Here is a 25,351-nt window from a genome sequence, read left to right on the forward strand (position 1 = left end):
AATTTGGACAATACTTGTAAAGTGTTGCCTAAAATATTTTTGAATACGGTTTTAAAGTGTGGCCATAGATTTTAGCTTTAGGCCACATTAATATTAGCAATGCTTGAAAAGCGTGGTCTTTGTGGTATAGGTTGCATCATATATGCATTATCATATCATGATATAATTAGTAACACTTATTTATACATATGGCTACACTTTTTAAGCATGTTATTTTTATACTTTTAAAAACAACACTTGACAATTTGTGGCCTTATAGGCTATCTAAAATTTTCTCTAAAATATTATATTCCCTCCAACACATTTAGCTCTCCCCCTAATATCTAATTTGCCAGAAAAAATTCATAAAGTAAATGTGCAAAAGCTCAACTCACAAATATTTGTCTCATAAGCTCAAAAATTGATTCCTCGTAAGCTCGGTCTGCCCAAATCCCTAAGTTCAACTCTCTGTTCAAATCTCTTCAATCTTTCTCACATTTTGTATATGGGAGGTTTGAAGCTTCAATCTCTGCCCAAATCCCTTACTCATTTTATCTCTTTATTTAGGTATTCAATCATTTGTATCCATTCAAGACGGTATGAAAGAATGTTATTAGGTACACCAAGAGTGAAGTGCCTAGCAAGAAGTGGGTCACCTATTAAGAGTTTGTTTTGTAGGAAGAAGAATAACAATAGGCATCTTGCTTCATCGACACTCAGGTAGGGTTTAGATATTTCCCAGAAGTTTTAGCAATCTCTAAAATTTCTACAACTTCACACTCTTCAACATCGTGTTAAATTTCTGTTGAATTGTTGACATATTTTGATATATGTATGTATGAATTTTTAAGTTTTACTTGTTTCTATTTCTACTTGTTTCCAATTTTATAGAACTGAAAGTACTAAATTAAGAACCAGTAGGAGTCCAATCTAGCTCTACTTTTTTCTATATCATGGAATTGAGTTTGTATTTTGCTTCTTGTGAACTTTGCCAAGATCTATGATTTTGTCTTTTGGTGGTTTAATTTCTTCTTCTTTTTTAATTTTTGAGAGTAATTAGTGAGAATTTTTTGAAACAATGGAAGAATATCATGCAATTAATAATTGTGTCCGTGATTGCAAATTTGTCCATATTATTTTGGTTGGCTATCCAAGCAAACTAAAGATTGTATAATTCCTACTGTTAGAGTTATGTGGTTACTGAGAATTTTGATTGAGTATATAGTTTAAGGTGAGTTTGTTTTTATAATTGCAAGTCATTTCTATGAGTATTTAAAAGAAGACATGGTTGGTTCTCTATGCTATAACTACAATTTCTCCTATTGCTTGAAGGAGTGATAACTATTAGATTTTTCAGAGTTCCTACTCATATCTTCTTGTGATTTTTTTATGAAATCTAAATTGGAAAGAAAATTTTGCTATTGAATGTTGTCTTCATTTTCTTTCACAAAGCACCTCGAATTTTGGTCTTTGAAAATTTCTTGAGCTTTGAGCTCACTACCTTGGTAACGACTCACCCTATGAGTCGTAGGGTATCCTGACGAGTCATTAGAAAAGTCGTAACCAAATCAGTAAGTTTATTGTGTCTTGATTCTGCTCTGAGTACGAATGACTTACTAAGAGTCGTAAGGATATGTCACGAGTCATTAAGTGTAATCATAAGGCGTCCAGTGTAAGTCCCAATTTGGATTCTGTGCTGACTACGACTGGACCCTACGAGTTATAGGGTCCCAATACGAGTAGTGCCATTTAGTTATAAGGATAATATTATAGGGTGCCTTGGTAGTACTACCTTAGTTACGACTCGTGGGAAGTGACTACAATTCAAGGGTTGACCCATATTCAAAGGCGACACTTTTTGCAGCTTTTAAATTAAAGGCATTCTAGATATTTTCCCTCTTACCCAAATTGAAACCCACATCTTATAACCTCTTTAGGATATCATTAGCCCTCAAAAACACATCAAAGTAACTCTTCAATTGCTCTTGAATCCTTAAGGTCACGAACACTTAGGTTTTTTAAGAGGTTGATCACTTAGGGCTTTTAAGGGTGATTTCTCTCTGTACATCTTACTATTTTAGGCATATTACTCTTCCCTCATTGTTAATTTTGTAAAAGCATATTTTTTAAAGTATTGTTCATGGGATGTTTATGTTTGTTTTGAAATAAAGGTTGGGGTTATTGAATGTTTATGAATTGAACAATGTTTCTCATGGTTTATGTTTGATTTCCATACTTTAAATATGGTTTTGAACTTGTGGGACCATGAGTATGGTGAATGATCTAGGAAATTGTAATTTCCCAAGCTTGTGACTTTTGAAGTGGTTATGAACCCAACCTCATAATGGGAAATTGGCTTTTAATTATCAGAAATATGGGAATTTCTAAAGTTGAACTAGTCTTGAACTATTGCATGATAAAGAGGTATTTAAAACATAATGGTCTGATTTAATGAACAAAGAGAGTCAATGTTCCCCACCTTTGTATTGATGAATAAATGGATTTGTTCTTCCCAATTTAATGGAAATTGTCTTGGCATATTGTTATTACCTTGCAAGTGTAGTTGACACGATGATACCAACAATGTATGCCTTAATATGAAATATGATTCAGTAATGGGGAATATGTGCTAAATGCTTTTAATTAGGCTTTAAAAGAGGGTTGTGTACCTGAGTCATGAAAGTGGAGGTCCAAGTGACCCATACTAAAAATTGCACTAGTCAGTGCAGGGGTCGTTATGGCATGAGGGTTCGAGTCCCCTTGCTCGTGACTAGGTGGTTAAAGTTTATCTTATTGTTATTATTATGATTGGAGGGTTCGAGTCCCTTGTAAATCATTACATGATTGGGTGCTTAAGTCACCTTAGTTTATCGTTGGGAGGTTTAAGTCTCCCATGCATATATATGAGATTATTCTTCATTTCATGTGGCTACACATATTGGGACCCAACTAGGGGGTGAAAACTAGGGCCCATATAGCCCATGGGTACTGTGATATGATGGTTGAGTTACACAATCTAGGTTAAGGTTTTAAAGTGCATGGTAATCCCTGTTCCCTGTCCTGGTATGTTATAAGTATATGTATATACACTTGATTATGTGAATTGGATTTGAATGATTTGAAATTGTTAATCATGGTATTACTTTATATTTGTCCTTAAGTTACATGCTAGCGTTCACCCAGCTAAACGACTTTGGATGTTGTATCCCCACGCGATGTAGGATTTGGCCATACCTCTACTTTTTTTACTTAGTGATTGCGGATTGATCAAGAGTCAACTTGAAGTTGTGAGCTTCCATTCCTTGGAAGGCTCCATTTTAGGATTATGTTTTCTTTTGAGTTATAGACTATTGGACACTATTTTTGGCTATAATCGGAGGCATGTCCCGACACTTTATTGATATTCAATTTTGTAGAGGCTTTGTTGGACTACTGTGGATTTGGGATGGTTTGATTGTTGGTTGTTGGTTTTTTTGGTTATACACACATCATAATATCCTTAATTTGAAGTGCTCTTATCTTGTTATACGTTTGAAATTCATCTGACATGGATGTAAGGTGGTCGATGGTTCAAGTTTTGGGGGTGGTCTATGATCTTTGTTGGGCTTAAGATACCCGTCACGATCGGGCCCTAGTTTGGGTCATGTCTGGTGGTATCAGAGCCTAGGTCCATGGTCAATTGGGTGTCTATAAAGTTGTGTCATGTATAGTCTATTTTATGGGTGTATAGCGCGCCACACTTATAAGAGTGAGGCTACGAGGCATTTAGGAATGTTTTCCTTTCTTGTTGTCTTATTTTGGATTGTAGAGTCTAAGGTCTTGAAATTTCTTCTAATTCCCATTTGTTCGTTTTTCAGATCTTGCCACTAAGATGATCTGAAGCTCAAGAAAACTCCTCTGTCCTAGTTGAGGACAATGCTAATAGGACACGCCCTGCTAATGAGTTACAAACCCAATCTAGGGGCTTAGTTCTTGATTGTCCTTCTGGAGTTCCAGCGGTCCCCTCTAGTCCTTCTCGAGCTCCTTAAGCTATTGTATCGAATGAAGAATTTCATCAGTCTATTCATTTGTTGGCTCAGTTGGTAGCTTCTTAGTCGAAGCGTCTTGCTTTTATTACTCTATCTTTTGAGGTAACAAGGCTTGTCCATTTTATGAGGTTGAGTCCTCTAACTTTTACTGGTGTTAAGGTTGAGGAGGATCCTCAAGGTTTTTTAGATGGGATGGAGAAAATCTTTTGGGTTATGCATGCTTCGAATGTTAAGGTGTAGAATTCGCTGCCTATCAGTTGAAGGATGTAGCATACCAATGGAATGAGGAATGGGAACAGTCTAGGGGAGATGACTCTGAATCTGCACTGTGGAATGATTTCTCTAGTTCTTTTCTAGACTATTTTTTTCCTCAAGAGCTGAGAGAGGCGAAAGAAAAAGAGTTTGTCAATCTGAAAAAAGGTAGGATGACGGTCAAGGAGTATTCCTTGAAATTCCATCAGTTGTCCCAATATGCTCCCAAGTTAGTATCTAGCATGAGGACGAGAATGAGGAAATTTGCTTTTGGGTTGTCCTGTGATTTAATTCTAGAGAGTAAGTGTAACACCCTAAGTCTGTACCTCGAATGCTACATGGTGCTCATAATCCCAAAGGACCACAAGCTAACCCATGATTGGTACTTGCTGCAATAGTTGAATAATAATATTGTAAAATGTAGAAATTAGGTAGAAAACATGCCATAAGGTTCAATATTGTAATAAACTGAATGCGGTATAATAATACCAAATCTGATACATCTGTCTGGAAATACTCTAGTCTAAAAAAGCCTCTAAACTGTCTGCATTATGGAGTTGATAGGACAAGTATCCAACTAACTCCGAACTACTAAAATAAGCTGAACAACTAAAATAATCATCGTGTCCTCAAACTATGAGGACTCACCACTAACTCTGACTACTGAAAATCTGAACTGTTAAGGGTGCTCAAAAGCCCGTACATCTAAACCTATGATATAAGATTTCATAGAGCAAGAGTGATAACGCTCAATCTACAGCTCTCGTGGGAGTGTAAAGCGGTCGTTAGCAAATATAGAACCCAACCTGGGTTGGGTATCGATCCCACAGAGAATAGCTTGGCCAACAAGCAAGAGAAATTACTAGACTTTTAGTGCAAGTCTCGTAGGAAAGGGGGGATTGTAGTATGTAACCAAAACAAGAAGGTAAGAACTGAAAATAGCAAAATAAAGAGAGATTGTCACGTGTGTTGTAAACAATGAGAATTGAGGCGTTGGGGTTATGTCCACCTTCTGAGGTATACGTCTCTATTGGCTATGAGTGTGTAGAGTCTTGACATGTAATTGCTTATAGAGAATTGTAGTCGATGGTAAATCCAAGCGTCTCTCGACCTAAACAAGGACTATTTCACTTTAACTCTCTCGAGCTTAAAGCGTGACTAACGGTACGAATTCTCCAAGAAGTTAGTCCAGGTACGGCACTAGCTTTTTAATAGGAAAGGGTGTCCTACTACCTTGACATTATCTCTTTTCCAGACAAATAACTTTTCTCTCGAACAAGTCAGATGTTAGACTGGCGTTGGTCTATGCGTCTTCTTTTCTAGACAAATAACCTTTCTCTCGAACAGGTTAGATGTTAGAATGGCGTGTTCTTGTGTTTGAACCGCAAAGAATGTAGATTTAAGATGAAGAGAATAATGATATAAGCAATATACTTGTCTTGAACTCACAAACTCATAGCTATAGATAGTAACTCATTCGGCTTCCATAACCCCAACTAAGAGATTTAGTTACCCATGAATGCGAAGGATATCACGTTTTGCATGGTGGATGGCGTGAATAGTAGGTGTTTGGCGTGTGGTTTTAGTGATTCCGTAGCAAGTAACGATTCTCTTGTTGTGGAATTTAAGAGTAGAAGGATGAAGAATTGAGAATGGGCTGTAGGAAGATGTCTTAATTGTAAGGAGATGAATGAATTGTCAGAATGTCTTCCCCCCTCTTTTTCTTCTTTGAAAATCTCTAACATGATAGGGTATTTATAATACTCCTATCCTACTCCTACTAAAATAATAAATAACCAAATCCTAATATACTAATGAAATCCTTGACCCAATTGTACTAGGGTAAGGTTACAAAATTATAATCCAAATAGAATGATGAAACACATAACCTAATTGCACTAGGTTAATGTATTATGGCAAAAATCCAGCTTTGTGTCTGTAAGTCCCAAAGTCTTCAGAAATGCTGTTTTAGCCCGGGACAGATTTTCCATGCAGCAGATTTAGTCCTTTATGCGTCCAGCTCCTTTCCATCTCGTTTGTGAGCTTTCTTTTGCGTCAAGTAAGCCATAAATTGCTGTATTTTGCATCATTTATACCTGAAACTTTCCTAATCACATTTGTTAGCTCATTTACAGGAAAAAGGACTAAAAGTGTACGAAATAGATAATTAGTTCTCGAAACTAGGCTAAAATATGGGCAAAATATATTGATATAGGCGCGTAATTTCGCCTATCATCAAAGAGAAAAGTATGTGTCAGTACTTTGAATATACTAGTATACTAAGTGAGGTAGGCTAAAATGTATGGGTTCATATGCACGAACAATACTGACTGAATGGCATGAGTATAACTGAATGAGAGTACATAATGAATACGTAAACTATAACTAAGATCGTTAAAATACTGGATACTGAGTCTGAATACTAATTTATTGATATCTGAGATTACTGATATTATACTACTGATAACTGAATGACTATTTCTGACAGTCCTGATTCTGTGGAACTATACTGATTTCCGTACTAAACTGAGTGACTATGTCTGACAGTCCTGAATCTATAGAACTGGATTGAGTTGTATATTGAGACTGAATTTAAAACTGAGACTGTGGGAGGTAATCATATAACCGACATGCCCCTTTCTAAATAGATTGGGGTCCACCCTGTAATCTCAGTTGAAAGGGTATCAATATCGTGCCACGGGTAAAGACAAGCTTTGAGTTAACCCTCTCTGACAGAAAGCTCTTTTGTCAACCCTAACTGGTAGGAAAACTCAAATGAGATGTATCAACCCTCATAATATCTGGCAGAAAGATATCTCAACCTACGCTAGCTATGTAGTTCTGTAATGCAGGGATTGCTATTAAAGGTCAAACCCTCTGCTGGCAGGAATGCTCCCATCCCTGGGTTAACTCAGAGCTGAATCCTACTCCCATTTAAATAGACACTGACTGATTTTCTAGTTCATGCTAGGTTTGACTGAACTGATATCGATTAATACTGAGTTTCATTGACTGATGAAATACTACTGAATTTTGTAACTGACTGGATTTACTGAGGTCTGAACTGAATACTGAACTGGACTGAACTGATACTGAGTCTACTGAGTTTTACTGAGTCCTGTAACTGACTGAAAGTACTACTGATCGGGACATGACTGAGATTATTCTGAAACTAACATTAGCTCTAGGTAAACAGCTAAATTGTTGGGTATTAAATACCCCCAGGACTCGATAGCATGAAAAGTAAAGCATCACATGATCTTGCATAGCATAAAAATGCACACTTGTTCATAATGTATCTATAGAGACATTTTATCAAACACTTGCATGGTATAACTTGCACATAAGCTAGCATGACATCATTTCATTCCCTTAGTAGTTCACATGAACAATTCATCAAGCACTTGGTGAGCATAATATATGCACATAATAAGTGAGCATCATGATTCACTTCCAAATTTCACAATTTCAAGGGGGTTTAACATGGATTCACACGAATCTACACACATAATAATCAATTCCTCGTGAAATGTATAATAAATCATGAAATAGAAACCTAATTCAAATAATAATCATGAATACACTTTAATTCCAATCATGGAAATCATAAATTCCAACTACTTGAAGTTTAAAAGAGTTTCTTGGACTCCAAAGGTGGAAGGAACCCTTGGATGAACACGTAACATACCTTAAATGGTGAATTCTTGAAGAATAATGGTGAAAAACTTTAGTCTTGGATCTTGAATATGATGAACTAGGGTTTGTTCTTGATAAATTCTAGAGAATGAGTATATTTTGCCTCTTGGATGGCTTAATGATATGTTTTGGGGGATGAAGGACATGGGAAAAAGACCTAATTACCCCCCAAAGATGCGGCTTTTTAATTGACTAAAAATTGAATCATCAACGCGCAGACCGAAGCACTGCATCATTGGCATCGACGCGATAGCCAACGCACCACATTGAGTCCTCGTTGGTTCAGTAGGAATTGCCACTGGGAGCCAAGAAAAATATTGATCAATGCGATGGCTGACATACCGCACCGAGATCGCATTGATATATTATTTTGGATTCCCAAAAGTGGTTCAAACGAGGTCCAAAAAATACAAAACTCATCCAGAAACACCTAATGACATTTTTTATCATGAATCAACCTAAAGATTGACATTTTAAGGTCATAGATGTCATGAAATAGAGTTTCCAACTTACGAACGCCAAAATGACATTAAGCCTAATACTTAGCTAGAATTTTCTAAGTCTGGGACCCCTTAGCAAGCTTAAAAGACTGAGTTACGCTTAGAATTTTGTAGGGTCTTACAATATCTCCTCCTTGGGAACATTCATCCTCGAATGAGACTAATTAAATTGAGAATACTGATAGACTGAATTTAGACACTGGACATGCACAACTGAAGCATAATTTTATGATTGAGATTTTTGAAGTACTGAATTATCATATTGAACATGCATATCTGATGCATGAGTACATAGTTGAACATGATTCATAATTGCATGACTGGGATTACTGATAAGCGGAGTTTATATACTGTACATGCATATCTGATGCATGAGCATATGACTTAACTGATTTATGTATGCATGACTGAGTATGCAATGTTAATTGATACCAAGTTAGTAGCTATATCTGAACATGAGACTGAGTAATTTCAAAGGAAAATTGTTACCTTGAGCTGAGTCTGAATTTGTGGAGAAGAGGTGAGGATACTTCGTCTGAATGTCTGCTTCTTCTTCCCAAGTAGCTCCTTCAACAGACTTATTTGGCCAAAGTACTTTGACTAGAGTGACTTCTTTGTTCCTCAGTCTGCAAATCTTATAATTAAGGATTTTGACTGGTATCTCTTAATAAGAGAGGCTATTCTGAATATCTATACCCTCGATAGGGACTACGACTGATGGGTCACCTATGTATTTCTTAAGAAAGGAGACATGGAATACTGGATGCACTGAAGCTAAGTCTGAAGGCAACTCAAGCTCGTAAGCTACCTTTCCAAAATGGCTGAGAATTTGGTAAGGACCGATATATCGGGGACTGATTTTCCCCTTTTTTCCAAACCTCTTCACTCTTTTGATATGAGAGATTTTCAAATACACCAAATCACCAATCTCAAACTTGAGATCTTTTCTGCGTACTTCTGCATATGATTTCTGTCGGCTCTGAGCTGTCTTAAGCCTTTCTCTGATCAATTCGACTTTCTCTAAAGTATCAAATACCAAGTCAGGCCCTACTACTATGGCCTCACCTATTTCAAACCAACTAATGGGAGATCTACACCTCTTCCCATAAAGCACCTCAAATGGAGCCATCTGAATATTAGAATGTTAGCTGTTGTTATATGCGAATTCAATCAAAGGTATCATCTCAACTACCTTTAAAGTCTACCGCACATGCTCACAGCATATCTTCTAAAGTCTAAATGGTCCTTGTTGCTTGACCATCTGTCTGAGGATAAAAGGTTGTACTGACGTGAACTCGGGTACCAAGACCCTTTTGGAATACCTTCCAAAAATAATAGGTGAACTGGGTACCTCTATCTAAGATAATGGAAAATGGAACACCGTTTAATCTAACCAACTCCCTGATATAGAGTTTCACATAATCCTTGGCTGAGTAAGAGGTATAGACTGGTAGGAAATAAGCTGATTTGGTCATTCTGTCTACAATGACCAGAACTGAATCATGTTGGCGACAAGTACGAGGCAAACCTGTCACAAAGTCCATGTTCACTTCTTCCCACTTCCAAGTGAGGATACTAAACTCCTGCATGGACCTACTAGGATTCTGATCTACAATAGATCTACTAGGCTTCTGAGCACTTAGCCACAAACTCTGTAATATCTCTTTTTATCCCACTCCACCAATAGATCTCCCGTAAATCACGGTATATCTTAGTGGCCCCTAGATGAATAGAGTATCGTACACCATGCGCTTCTGCAAGAATTAGTTGTCTCAAGTCATCTACGCCTGGCACGCATAGCCAACCCTGACAACGCAACACATCATCTCCCCTTGGAAGAAGATCTCTACTTTCTAATCTCTGACTGATTCCTTCAACTTGGCTAGACTTGGATCCGTATCCTGCTTTTCTCTTATCTCAGAAACCAGGGATGAATCTGAACTACTCTGCACCCAAACACTACCTTCTGCCAAATCGACTAATCAAACACCTAGTCAAGCAAGCTGATTAACTTTCTGAACTAATTTCTTCTTACCATCCTCCACATGCACAACACTTCCCATAGACATTCTACTAAGAGCATCAGCTACTACATTGGCTTTACCTGAATGATACAGGATGCTTATGTCGTAGTCTTTCAACAACTCCAACCACCTTCTATGACGGAGGTTTAGGTCTTTCTGAGAGAATATATACTGAAGGCTCTTATGGTCTGTGAGCACATCAACATGCACCCTATACAAATAGTGCCTCCAAATCTTTAAGGAAAAAACAACTGCTGCTAACTCAAGATCATGAGTAGGATAGTTCTTTTTATGGGGCTTAAGCTATCTAGAGGCATAGGCTATGACCTTACCTCTCTGCATCAAAACACACCCCAAACCAACTCTGGAGGAATCACAATATACTACAAACCCATCTGAACCATCTGATAGGGTCAAAACTGGAGCTGTAGTGAGTCGAGTCTTCAACTCCTAAAAACTCTTTTCACAAGAATATAACCTAAACCTTCATCAGAGAAGGTCATATTCTAGAGAGAATGAGTATATTTTTCCTTTTGGATGGCTTAATGATATGTTTTGGGGGCTGAAGGACGTGGGAAAAAGATCTAATTACCCCCAAAGATGCAGCTTTTTAATTAACTAAAAATTAAACCATTGACGCGTAGGCCGATATGTCGCGTCATTGGCATCAACGCGATAGCCAACGCACCGCATCGATTCCATGTTGGTTCACTATAAATTACCACTGGAGCCAAGAAAAATATCTATCAACGCGATGGCCGATGCGCCACGCCGAGATCGCATCGATACACTATTTTGGATTCCCAAATATGGTTCAAATAAGGTTCGAAAAATATGAAACTCGTCTGGAAACACCTACTAATATTTTTTATCTTGAATCAACCCAAAGATTAATATTTTAAGTTCATAGAGGTCGTGAAATAGAGTTGACAACTTACGAAGGCCAAATAACACTAAATCTAAATACTTAGCTAGAATTTTCTAAGTCTGGAATCCCTTAGCAAGCTTAAAAAACTGAGTTAAGCTTAGGATTTTGTGGGGTCTTACATTAAGGCTGCCTTGTTGAACAAAAAGATGTCTCTAGGTTGATTGTGTATATGCAACAGGTTGAGAAAGAGAAGAAGAAGCAGGTAGAGATAGAGGAGAGACAGGGTAAAAAGTTTAGATTTTCTTATTAGGGTGGAGTTCAATAGTAGAATGGTTGAGATGGTGAAAAGTGGTCTAAAAAAGTGGAAGATTTCTGGTTCCTACTCTACAGGTAGTGCCCCTTATCCGAAGCCGTCAGGTGATTATCGTTCTCATCATGATAGTGGGTTTAGGTCACATGGTGACCAATCTTAGGTTGGTAGGGCTCAGTCAACTCTATCATATCCTTCTTGTATATTTTACGGACAGGTGCATCGTGGTTTTTGTGAAGAGGAGAGGAACAGGTGTTTTAAATATGGTCAGATTAGTTATTTGCATTGGAATTGCCCTTCTAAGGTTGCTTTTGTGGCAAATAAGATTCATGTTGCCACTTTACCAGCTCCTGCACCAAAGGGTGTTGCTTTTGTTTTTATTACCGGTACTAGACGAAATCACTTGTATGCCCTTGCTACCCGCCAGGACTCTGAGGTATCTCCCAATGACGTCACTAGTATGTTACAACTCTTTTCTCATGAAATGTATTTCTTGATTGATCCGGGGTCTACTCTTTGTTATGTGACCCCATTTATGGCTATATATTTTGGTTTTAGTCCCGAGTGTATCCCTGATCCCTTTTTATTTCTACCCTAGTAGGTGACTCTGTGGTTGCTAGAAGAATCTATAGGGGTTATGTGGTATCTGATAGTGGCAGAGAAACTCTGGTATATCTGATAGAGTTAGACATGGTTGATTTTTATATCATATTGGGGATGGACTGGTTACACTCTTTCTATGCCTTCTTTGATTGTTGAACCCATAAGGTTATGTTTAAATTCTCTAATGAGCCAGTCATTAAGTGGGAAGAGGGTTCTCTCATGCCTAAGGAGAGATTCATATCATATCTTAGAGCCCAAAAGTTGATTCCCAAGGGATGTCTTTATCATTTGGTCTGGGTTAAAGATTCTAACTCGGAGGGTCCTTTCTTACAATCCATTCCTATGGTTAATGATTTCCCCGAGATTTTTTCCGATGATCTTCCTGGTGTCCTTCTTGATAGGGAGATTGATTTGGGATTAACCTTGTTTTGGACACTCATTTTATCTCTATCCCTCCTTATAGAATAGCTCCGACTGAGTTGAAGGAGCAATTGAAAGACCTTCTTGACAAGGGTTTTATCCATCCTAATGTGTCTTCGTGGGGTGCTCTTATTTTGTTCGTACGTAAGAAGGATGATTCCCTTCAGACGTGCATCGATTACCTTCAATTAAATAGGGTTATGGTGAAGAATAAGTATCCTCTTCCTTGGATTGATGATTTTTTTACCAGCTTAAGGTTGCTTGATGTTTCTCTAAGATTGATCTTAGGTTTGGTTATCATCAGCTAAAGATTATGGAGGTGGATATCCCTAAAACTGCCATTTGAATCCAGTATGGTCATTATTAGTTTATAGTCATGTTCTTTGGTTTAACTAATTCCCCGACGATATTCATGGACTTGATAAATAGGGTCTTCCATCAATTTCTAGGTTTATCTATTATTGTGTTTATAAATGATATTCTGGTGTATTCTAAGAGTGAGGCGGATCATGTCGATCATCTTTGTATCGTGTTGCAAACCTTGAAGGATCAATATTTGTATGTTAGGTTTTTAAAGTGTGAGTCCTGGTTGAGAGTTGTTACTTTTATGGGTCATGTCATTTTTAATGAAGGAATCATGGTGGATCCGCAGAAAGGTGCAGTATTAAAAAGTGGCCTAGGCCCATGCTCCAACTGATATTCAAAGCTTCTTGGTTTAGCCGGTTACTATAGGAGATTTGTGGAGAGTTTTTCAACTATAGATACCCCGCTGACTAAGTTGACCTAGAAAAAGGTAAAGTTATTGTGGTCTGATATGTGAGGGTAGTTTCGAGAAGTTGAAAGATAAGTTGATTTTAGATTCAGTTTTGACCCTACCCGAGGCCAATGATGGATTTGTGATTTATTGTGATCTTTCCCGTATAGGACTTAGCTATGTGTTAATACAACATGGAAAGGTAGTTGCTTATGCCTCTAGATTGTTGAAAGTTAATTAGAAGAATTATCCAACCCATGATTTGGAATTACTAGTTATGGTGTTTGCATTGAATATTTGGCATCACTATTTATATGAAGTCCATATAGATATCTTTTCTGATCATAAGATCCTGGAATATGTGTTCACCTAGAAGGAGTTGAATCTCAAAGAGAGAAAGTGACTTGAGTTACTAAAAGACTACGACATGAGTCTCCACTACCACCCAGGTAAATTAATATGGTTGTTGATGCTCTTAGTAGGTTATCCATGGGGAGTCTAGATCATGTGGATGAGGATAAGCGAGATTTGGTGAAAGATATTCACTATTAAGCTAACCTTAGAGTTCGTCTCTTGGACTCTGAGGATGGTGGTATGTTAGTGCAAGAGGTGGCAAAGTCATCCCTTGTTAAAGGAGATGCAGGTACTGGATCTTGTCTTAATGAAGATTAAGGGAGATGTGGCACAACAAAAGGTTGTAGCTTTTGAGATTGGTGGAAATGGTATCTTGAGGTACCAAGGCAGATTATGTATTCCCGATGTAGATTAGTTGCAATAGAGGATCTTGGTTGAGGCTCATGAGTCGCATTATGCCATTCATCCTGTTTTAATAAAGATGTATCATGATCTTAAGGAGATTTATTAGTGGAACAATATGAAGTGAGATATGGCCAGTTTTATGGCTAAATGTATGGTGTTTCAACAAGTAAAGGTTGAGCACTTACGGCTTGAAAGTTTGTATTAAGAAATTGAATTGCCTGCATGGAACTGGGAAGTGATTAATATAGACTTCATTAACAATATTCCTTGATCTCTGAATCAATTTGATTCAATTTAGGTCATCGTGGATAGGATGACTAAGTTTGCTCACTTCTTGCCAGTGAAAACTAACTTTTCGGCAGAAGACTATGCAAAGTTGTTCCTCCAGGAGATTGTGAAGTTGTATGGGGCACCTATTGCTAGCATGTCAGATCATGGTAGTTAGTTCTTATCACACTTTTGGTGTTCTTTTCAAAGAAGTTTGGGAATTAAGGTGAGCCTTAGTACTACTTTCCACCCATTGTTGAATAGGCAAGCAAAAAGAACTATTCATACATTGAAAGATATGCTTTGAGCTTGTGTGATTGACTGTGGTGGTAGCTGGGTTGATTATTTTCCTGTTATTGAGTTTGCGTATAATAATAGCCACTACTCTAGTATTAGCATGTCTTTGTTTAAGGCGTTATATGGTAGGAGGTGTAGATATCTTATTGGGTGGTTCGAGGTTGCTGAGGTAGAGATATTTGGCCCTGATTTGGTTCACCAAGCCATTAAGAAGGTGAAAGTGATTTGAGATAGACGTAAAGCTGCCTAATGTCACCAAAAGTCCTACGCGTATGTGAGCCGAAGAAGGTTAGTGATTGGGTATTCTTAAAGGTGTCCCCCATGAAGGGAGTGATGTGGTTTGGTAAGAAAGGAAAACTCAGTCCCCATTATGTCGGTCTATACTTGGTGTTGAAGAGGGTTGGTAATGTTGCATATGAATTAGAGTTGCCGTCTAGTTTGAGCTCCATTCATCTAGTGTTTGACATTTCGATGTTGAGAAAGAGCATAAGTGATCCTTTGACGGTTATTCCTTTGGATGAGGGAAGTATTTTAGATTCTTTATCTTATGAAGAAGTCCCAGTTGAAATCTTGGATCGATATATTTGTCGGCTGCAAACAAGGGGCATGGCTTTGGTAAAGGTTCTATAGATGAACCAAACGGTGGAGGAAGCTATGTGGGAAGCCGAAGAGAACATGAAGTCCAAGTATCCATTCTTGTTTTTTGCTCAGGATAATCGTGCTAAAGGTATGTGTATTTCTTAGCATCTTTGTTTTTTTACTTTGTTAAAAGAAAGTGTGATTTCGTTGGTATCTTTGTTTTTTGTCTTTGTTAAAGGTAAGAGTAGAGGTATGTGGAGTCAAATCATGATAGCAATTGCCTTGACCCATCATTCGTGAACAAACGATCCAAGTGGGGAAGAATTGAAATACCCTGGCTTTTGGCCCTTGAAAACTTCATTAGCCTTAAGCTTACTACCTTGGTAACGACTCACCCTATGAGTCATAGGGTGTCTTGACATGTCGTCGGGATAAGTCATAACCAATTCAGTAAGTTTGTGTCTTGATTTTGCTCTGAGTATGAGTGGCTCACTAAAAGCCATAAGGATATGTCACGAGTCATTAGGTGTAATCATAGGGTGTCCAGTGTAAGTCCTAATTTGGGTTTTGTATTGACTATGACTGGACCATACGAGTCCTAGGGTCCCAGTACGGGTGGTGCCATTAAGTTGTAAGGATAACAGTTAGGGTGCCTTGGTAGTAATACCTTGGTTACGACTCGTGGTAACGAGTCGTAAGGAGTGGCTACGAGTCAAGGGTTGACTCGTAGTCAAAGGTGGCACTTTTTGTAACTTTTAAGTTAAGGGCATTCTGGATATTTTTCCTCTTACCCAAACTGAAATACACATCTTATAACCTCTTTAGGGTATTATTAGCCCAAAAAAACACATCAAAGTAACTCCTCAATTACTCTTAAATCCTCAAGGTCAAGAACACTTAGGGTTTTTAAGAGGTTGACCACTTAGGGCTTTCAAGGGTGATTTCTCTCTGTACATCTTACTATTTCATGCATGTTACTCTTCCCTCATTGTTAATTTTGTAAAAGCATGTGTTTGAAAGTATTATTCATGGGATGTTTATGTTGGTTTTGAAACAACGGTTGGGGTTTTTAGTTATTTATAAATTGAACAATGTTTCTCATGGTTTATATATAATTTTCATGCTTTAAATATGGTTTTGAACTTGTGGGTGCATGAGTATGGTGAATGAACTAGGAAATTATGGTTTTCTCAAGCTTGTGACTTTTGAAGTAATTATGACCCCAACCCCATAATGAGAAATTGGATTTTAATTATGAGAAATGTGGGAATTTATAAAATTGAACTAGTCTTGAACTATTGCATTATAGAAAGAGGTATTTGAAACACAATGGTCTGATTTAATAAACAAAGAGAGTCAGGGTTCCCCCACCTTGTATTAATGAACAAAGGGAGTTGTTCTTCCCAAGTTAATGAAAATTGTCTCGGCATGTTGTTATTACCTTGCAAGTGTAGTTGGTATGATGATACCAACAATATATGTCTTAATGTGAAATATGGTTCAATGAATAAAAATATGTGATAAATGTTTTTAATTGGGCTTTAAAAGAAGGTTGTGTAGCTGAGTCGTGAAAGTGGAGGTCCAAGTGATCAATATTGAAAACCACGCTAGCCGGTGCGGGGGTCATTATGGTGTGAGGGTTCGAGTCCCCTTGCTTGTGACCAAGTGGTTCGAGTCCACCTTATTGTTATTATTATGATTGGTTTGAGTCCCGAGTAAATCATTATGTAATCGAGTGCTTAAGTCACCTTAGTATATGGTTAGGAGGTTCGAGTCCCCCGCACATATATATATGAGATTATTTTTCGATTTGTGCGGCTACACGCACTAGAGCCCGACCGTGGTGAGAACTGGGGCACATATAACTCGTGGGTACTATGATATCATGGTTGAGCTACACAATTCATGTTAAGATTTTAAAGTGCATGTTAAGCCTTGTTTTCGGTCCCGACATGTTATAAGTATACGTATATGCATTTGATTGTGTGCATTGGATTTGAATGATTTGAAATTATTGATTGTGGCATTATTTTATCTTTGTCCCCAAGTTATATGCTAGCGTTCACCCTGCTAACCGTCTTTGGACGCTTTATCCCCACGCGATGCAGGATTTGGCCATACCTCTACTTCTCCTGCTCAGTGATTGTGGATTGATCAAGAGTCGACTTGAAGTGGTGAGCTTCCATGCTTCGAATGGCTCTATTTCAGGATTATGTTTTCTTGAGTTATAGACTATTGAACACTATTTTTGAATATAGTCGGGGGCATGTCCCGACACATTATTAATATTCACTTTGGTAGAGGCTTTGTTGGACTACTATGGACTTGGGGTGGTTTGGGTGTTGGTTGGTTTGGTTATACACATCATAATATCTTTAATTTCAAGTTCTCTTATCTTGTTATATGTTCAGAATTCATCCGACATGGGTGTAAGGTGGCCGATGGTTTGGGTGTTGGGGGCGGTCTCCGGTCCTTGTTGCACTTGGGATACCCGTCTTGACCAAACCCTGGTTCTGATCGTGTCATTTCGAGGTTGATTTCGTTACTTCCCACAGTTGAAAATGTCATAATTGGTTGTTTTGAGTATGATTTCACGAATTACCCTGTGTGATAAGAGATAATATTGCAGCATTTTAAGGTATCAAATTTAATTTGTTTTTCAAGGCAATCGACAATAATTTCTTTTTCTTTGTCTTTAGACGTATAAATATTTCTTTTTATCAAAGAGTCAGAGTTACGAAACTGGTGAGTTTAGGTATTTGATATCTCATTTATGATACATCCACAATAATTTGTTCTAAATAAACAAAAGAGATAAAAACATTTTTCACTTTAGAGGCTACAGTCTGGATTAAGCTTTAACTTTTATACTATTTTTTGACTATGGGAATGCTAGCTCTAACATGAATTCCAACATCATACTAGTATCTTAGTTTTAGAATATTTTGTTAATCTGTAACAAATTCTCTGACATGCACTATGGCATTGTGTTAAGTATTCCTTTCCTTGGCTAGAAAAATGTGTGCTTCACTTTCCATTTTAAATTTCTGTTGTTGAGTTGTAGAGGTTATTGACCAAAGACGTGTAAAGTATTTTGAATAATTTCTTTGGTATGTTTTCTCAAAGAGATGTCTCTGCTATCATTTTGTTTACTTAAGATGTGACCAAGAGCATAGAAGAAGTAAAGCGCATAAGATGTTAAAAACAAAAAGAATAAGAAAATCGAAGAACCTGGATGTCCATTGGATAGCACAATTGCAATTTTAGGAGAAACAATTTAGTTTGAACTAATGAAGGTAACTAAAGTCCATCCCGACATCATGAACCTTTATTTGTGATACACTGTCTTTTAAAGCTTGGTCAATATCAGAAAGCTATTGAGATATTTGACTGAATGAGAGAGAAAAGAGCTGAATGTATTCCTAACATAGTCACGTTAACAACTTTCATGCACATGTATTCTGTTCTGGTTAGATAAAAACTATGAGGCCATTTTTAACGCAATGTTTGCAGAAGGTCTGAAACCTAATACCATTTCATAAAATACATTAGTAGGTGCTTATGCTTCACATGGAATGGCTCAAGAAGCTTTGTCAATCTTTGATAAGATAAGAAGTAATGGCATCCACTCTGACGTGGTGTCTTATACCTCTTTACTCAATTCTTATGGGAGGTCGGAACAACCTGAAAAGGTCATAAAAAGGAGACAAGGGAGGTGTGCTCCTCTGCGTTATGTGCTTACACCAAGCAGGCAAGTACTTCAACATAATTTTTCTTCTAAGTACAAAACAAAAACTGACCAGGCTCTCTACCTCCTTCTCAGAATAAAATTCTCAAGGCAGAATCTATGTTTCCGATGATGAAAATGAAAGGTTTTCAGCCCGATGTCATTGCGTAAACAACAATGTAGTGCATGTAGTATTGCAGAGATCTATCTCAGTTCGTTTCTTTTCAGAAACTTCTCACTCAATATTTTTGTGTAGATTGATTAATGTAATCTTTGTTCCACACGTTGACTAACAAGGGTACAATCTAAAACTGTATAGGTAAAGTATTCTCGACTCTCTTTTGTTAAAATTTAAATTTGCATCTATATTTTTGTGTTGTAACTTCTTTATTAGTATGCAGAGTAAGTAAAAACTGCCTTTGAAATTGGCGTGGTGGTTCCAAAGAGTTTTGGAAATAATAAGAATGAAAATTTGCTTATCTATTATATATTTTGTCCATACTTCTTTGTCTTCGACATGTCTTGAAAACTTGAGTCTTACAAACTACTAGCTTCATTTCAGCATCCTTAGATAAGTAATTGAACTTCTTTAGTCTTACATTTTTTATTTTATTTTTTTTGAGATTTGCCGTGCCCAATTCTCAAATAGGAACAGTGCTATTTCTTGAACAATCTTGAATGTAAATAGATTTAATAATTAAAAGATATGTGGCTTGAGTTTAAAAATCGATATCATGTGAAGAAAAATTATATTTGTCTTACATATTATTCAATTTGATCTGTAGTGAAACAAAATATTAACAAGTATCTGAAAAAAATAACCATGATCCTTCTAGTGCTATGGTCAAAGGTGTCTATCAATGTATAAATTATGATCTGTTTATAGACCTATTTGATAATTGATTATATATTAAGAAAAATTATCTAATGAGAAGGAGAGGTAGCACAAAGCGAGAAAAGGAAGTTACTTAAGACTTAAGATGTAGTGTCAACTATGAGTAAACAGATTATTAGAGAAAATTTTCTACTAAGCATTAGCTTTCTAGAATCTTGGATGTTTTTTCTATGATTCATACATGCATTTAAACAGTAAAAGAACCTTTAACACCTACTTCTGTTTCAAGAATGTTATTATAATTTGTAGCAACTGTATTTTACATACATAATTATGACATGTAAGGATTTGGTGATTATTGCATTACAGTTAATATCTTGTGCTTACTTATTTGTCTTATTTATTATGTGTGTTCTATAGGAAAATGTGTTGGCTAAATCCTAAATGAAGACCCTTGATTGTCGCAAGCATATGGAAGCAGCAGTAGAGTACATCTAAAAATATTTTTGCTCTTTTCCTCTTCCTAAGTAGCCGAGACAAAGTTGGATAGAAATACGTTTGCTTGATTGCTTAAGTTACATAATTTTCTTCTTCTAAGGTTTATTGAGGGTGAAGTTGATTTTGATTACTCCACCCTCAATATCTGTTAGCATTTCATGTTACTGACTGAATAATCTGACTTTGTGACTGTCAAGTGACTTATCTTAGTAAACAGCTATTACAGAAATTCCCTTTCGCTGATCCTTTTTTCTGTTTTTTTTTTCTTATGAGATTTTGGATGAGTTCTACATGAACGCCATATCTCATTTGCACAACAGATATGATAAGATATGTTTTGTCTCTAAAAAGATTTCTCTTGGCTGTTTTTTTTTTTTTTTTTTTTTAATTTTATATATGAAATTATGTATATTTAGCTCTTTCTTTTCATCTGGGATTGCTATTATAATTCTTCTCCAGTTTGCAGTAGAGTTGCAGTTGAAGACTCATATCAATAATAATCTTTAAATTCTCTTCAGTTTACCGGTGTGTGCGAATTGAACAGAATTGTGAGTTGAATAATAGTTGAATGGATACTTCAAAATGCCATGTCTTTTGATCCCAATGCATATGCATCAAGCAATGTATACCAATCATTTTGCTATGCCATATACAATTGTGTTATGTTATACCTATTTTCGAGTTGTGTTTGCGTCAAATCAGTTTGTTTTGCATTGAACGTGATTTTTTTCTAACTTTTAATTTTATTTTGAATGTGTAGGAAAATATCGGTTGTCGAATTTGAATGGTGGCCACAAGTCAACTCGACCTATTAAAGTGACTGATAAATAATTTTTGAACTTTTTTGATATATGTTTGAATACATATTATTTTATGTAATGAAATTTATATTTAGTACAAATATAAGAATATGTTAGTACATTTTAATACACTGTTATTTACAAAATTTGTTGCAAATGATCAATACATTTGAATGTGTGTATATATATCATTATTTTCTATTTATACAATATTGCCACACTTTAAAACTGTGGCTAGTGTGGCTATAGCAAGGTCAACTGTGCATGTACATAAGAAAAGGTTACACTTTTATAAGTATTGTAGAAGGGGTATAAAAAGCTACACTTTGGTCTAACAAAGCTAAGGCCACACTTTCCAAATGTAGGATTATCAAATAAAAGTGTTGACTTTTTAAGTGTAGCTATTGCCACACCTAAAAAGGGAAAAACTACCTAAAAAACAACTTAAGTTTCAAAACTATTAAAAATCCCTCCACTTTAAAAATATTACTTATATCCCAACATTTACTACTTTTACTAAAAGTTGAGATACAAGTTAAAGGCCCCTCATCATACGCCCTATCTTTACCAAATCAAGAACGGCTTCTTCCACCATCTACACCATTAATTCAGGGGTTGATTTCAATTCCTTTTTTTCCTCTAATTCAAAATTTTGAATTAAGATAAATTTTTCCCATAAAATCATATTCAATTTCTTCTAATCTTATTTGCCGATTTAAAAAAAAAAATCAATAATTTGGCATTGTATTTACAAAGTAATTTTTCGGTGATTTTTGTTGAACAAAGTCTTTGATTATCGTTTATTCAGTCTATATTGTTTCAGTCTATGGAGATAACCAACCCATATTTTGTTTTGACAACCCTATATGACCAGTGATTGAGATGCATTCTAGCACATGCAATCGTGTATTGCAGCAATAGCGTGATTGGCTTCTCTTTTGCCTTATTATAACATAAATATGAACCTCAATTTGCTAATGAAAACAGGGAAAAGAGTAAATTTACCCCTTTATATGCATAAGGGGCAATATCTTTTCCATGATTAATATGGGAGATATTGAACCAACGCTCTTTTGATCTGCAGTTTCAATGTTTTTCACTCATAATGTATCCAAAGGAATTTTCAGAGATGAGCTTCCAAAGTTATTTGCATGTTCAGATCTGATAAATATTAGGCCGAGATACATATTTAGACATGCATGATACGTTTTCAATTTCTTGTCTATCTGGTTATTTGTTTATGATTTTATATCTATCTCGTGTGTTTTTTAAGTATTATTGAAGCTAACATAATAAAAGATACATGTTTATAAGCTTATAGAGACATATTATATTATCTTATATCATTGGTGTACTGTTTATACATTTATATGTATCTCATGTTGTTTAAATTTATTGAAATAAACACACCAATAGATACATGTTAGTAAATTCAATGATACATATTATAATATCGTGTATATTTGATTTTCTGTTTATGTATTTTTTATATATCTATTGTTTTTTAAGTTTCATTGATATGAGCATACCAAAAGACACATGCATGTAAGCTTACAGATACATATTGTATTATCTTGTATCTCTGAATATTTCTTTATGCATTTATATGTATCTTTTGTATTTTAAGTTATGTTGAAATAAGCATTCCGAAGATACATGTTAGTAAGCTTTGAGATGCATATTGTGGAGGAAGTTGTATTATATGTATCTATAGTAAAAAAAATTTATGGAGTAGGGAATGCAACATACAAGGAAAGTGCACTTGGTTAAAGCGAACTTAGATTTTCATATTCGTTTGAGATACACATCACTTTTGTGCAAGTATGAGTCTCAAAAGGCGGAGAATGAAAACTTTAGTGAGAATGACGACCCACGAGGCCAAGGAGCAGTTTCATACCAACAAAAAAAGATCGTGTTTGGAATATTGAATAGTTGTGTATTAGTTGAATATTTAAAACTTTTCATGAAGTTAGTTATTGTTTTTCACTGTTATATACACTTTAAGTGTTATTTTTGGGATTTTACAAAATATTTAATGGAAAAGTATTAAACATATCTATGTACCTTTTATATATCTTCCTTGATGGTTCTTCAAGTTTCTTATGTATTATTATTTTTCCACAGGTTTTAGTAACATCTATATTGACTGAATTTTATATATTTATGTTATGTTGTACGAGATACATGTTAATTTTTTTGTATCTCATATGTTTTTAATGTATCTTGTTTAAAAACTATGATTGCATAAATGTTTACTAGTTTGTATCTCGTTTAAAAACTATGGTTGCATAAATGTTTACTAGTTTGATGGTAAAGATGTTCTACTTTATCTGTGAAATTTTTATATATTTTCCTTGAGGATTATGCAAATTTTGAAAAAAATTTAAAATTTTATGAAAATACCAGTAAATATGTCGTTATATAGGTAATTTTTACTATATTATTATCAACAATGCGCAAAAGACTCATAGTTGTTGGCAGCTCCCCAAATCTATATATACATCATTAACATTTATTCGTTTGGTTGTAATTTTGAGGAATTGCAGAAACTTTGGTGAAAGGACGTATAGTCACACTATCCAGCACTAGCATTTGATTGTAAAACGTTTTTCGGGCACAATCAATTCAATGTAAACTGAAAAAGGCTCACTTCAAGATTTTCTACACTTGAAATATGTTAAATCTTGTCATTTTCATTATTAAGATGTCACGGCACCAGTAAATTACAATCATATCAATAAAGAAAATATTGAATAAAGCAACATATAAAACTAATAATTATTGTGCCATTTCTATGAAAACGAAACGAATATACACTTGGAGAATCAATATATTTTCTTAGTTAAAAAATGAATGTTTTTTAAGTATTACTGCTACAGTATTTATGTTGCAAGTGTCTCTCTTCTATTTTTTTTTTCATTTAAAGTGTTGTACACCTATGATTCAGTAAGAGATGTAGCATGTGCAAATGCAAATGTATCTATATGTTATAAAATATATTTGTAAGAGATACATATTTAAACTACATTAGAAAGAGATACATATTTAAACTACTAATAATTATTGATATACATATTAACAAGTTATAAAAGATACATATATTAAAGTACAATATAAGATGTACTTCATGTAATTTAAAATATTTAAAAGAGATACATTTTTATGAGAAGGTACAATTTTTTTTTTAAAATACCATCATATATGAAACAAATTATCATAAAAAGATACATATATTAAAATATAAGTATTACATTCTGTTACTACTATATTTTTTCGTAATAGATACAACTTTCAAATAGAGATACAAATTTAGATTATCAAAGACACAAATTACGTATACGAGACAAATATTTCTGCAAAGCCAACGAATTCGAACAATTGAAAGTATCAAAAACTATTTTTGCAACTTCTTTACAAGAATTCTTCAAACACATAACTACTCCGGTTTTACCTTCAAACAATATCTTCCTTTCATCTTTATCGACTGTGGTGATTATTAGTGGATGCATCCCAAAATCAAGCACACTTTTCTTAACCTCAATATATAGCTTCACACACATATCATTCCGAATCAACAATGGAATTGCATTACCTTCAACAACGTATCAAGCCTCAATTTTTCTCTACTTTCATCAATTTAAAGTTCAATGGCAATGATCGAAATCAATTTTTCATAATTGACATGTTCACTTATAACGATGCCATCACTCTTATAGCCCCGTATTTGACATCATTAATCCAAACATCAGAATGACGTAAAAGAACAGAAATATTCATTGAAAATAGATGAAATACAAATGATGAACAATGAAAAAAAAAATGGCTGGACAATGATTATGAAAATGAATATATTTAAAGTTGAATTTAATAACAGATTGTCGTTTTATATGGGATTTTCTTTACTTATATAATTTAGTGGTTGTGGTAACTGCTAATTTAATGCTTTTCTATCCGTTTAATCCCTGGATTTAAGCAATTTTGTTAAATGTTAAATGTATCTTTAGCTTGTATTTCGTTTAAATTAAATATATCTGAAATTAAAAAAAAAAGTGAGATTTTATGAGATTTTTAACAAAGTCAGGAAAATATGTAAATAAGGGCAAACTAGTCAGTATTTACGTAAGTCTAAAGTCAAAGGTTATGTCCTTTTATCCC

At 35.3% G+C, this 25,351-nt stretch overlaps 1 long non-coding RNA gene across 3 annotated transcripts; it reads left to right on the forward strand.

Moving 5' to 3' along the window:
- Positions 1-252: 252 nt before the first annotated feature.
- Positions 253-21,874, forward strand: LOC124889514. 3 transcript variants are annotated; one of them, XR_007048569.1, is made up of 5 exons: positions 253-699; positions 17,445-17,510; positions 18,889-19,242; positions 19,320-19,382; positions 20,319-21,874. It is a non-coding gene; the product is annotated as an uncharacterized LOC124889514 (long non-coding RNA). The 3 variants fall into 3 exon arrangements; XR_007048567.1 differs by having other exon boundaries at positions 18,889-19,382; XR_007048568.1 differs by having other exon boundaries at positions 19,320-21,874.
- The last annotated feature ends 3,477 nt before the right edge of the window (positions 21,875-25,351 follow it).

Source organism: Capsicum annuum, chromosome 12 (assembly GCF_002878395.1).
Source record: "Capsicum annuum cultivar UCD-10X-F1 chromosome 12, UCD10Xv1.1, whole genome shotgun sequence".
Taxonomy (NCBI): Eukaryota; Viridiplantae; Streptophyta; class Magnoliopsida; order Solanales; family Solanaceae; genus Capsicum; species Capsicum annuum.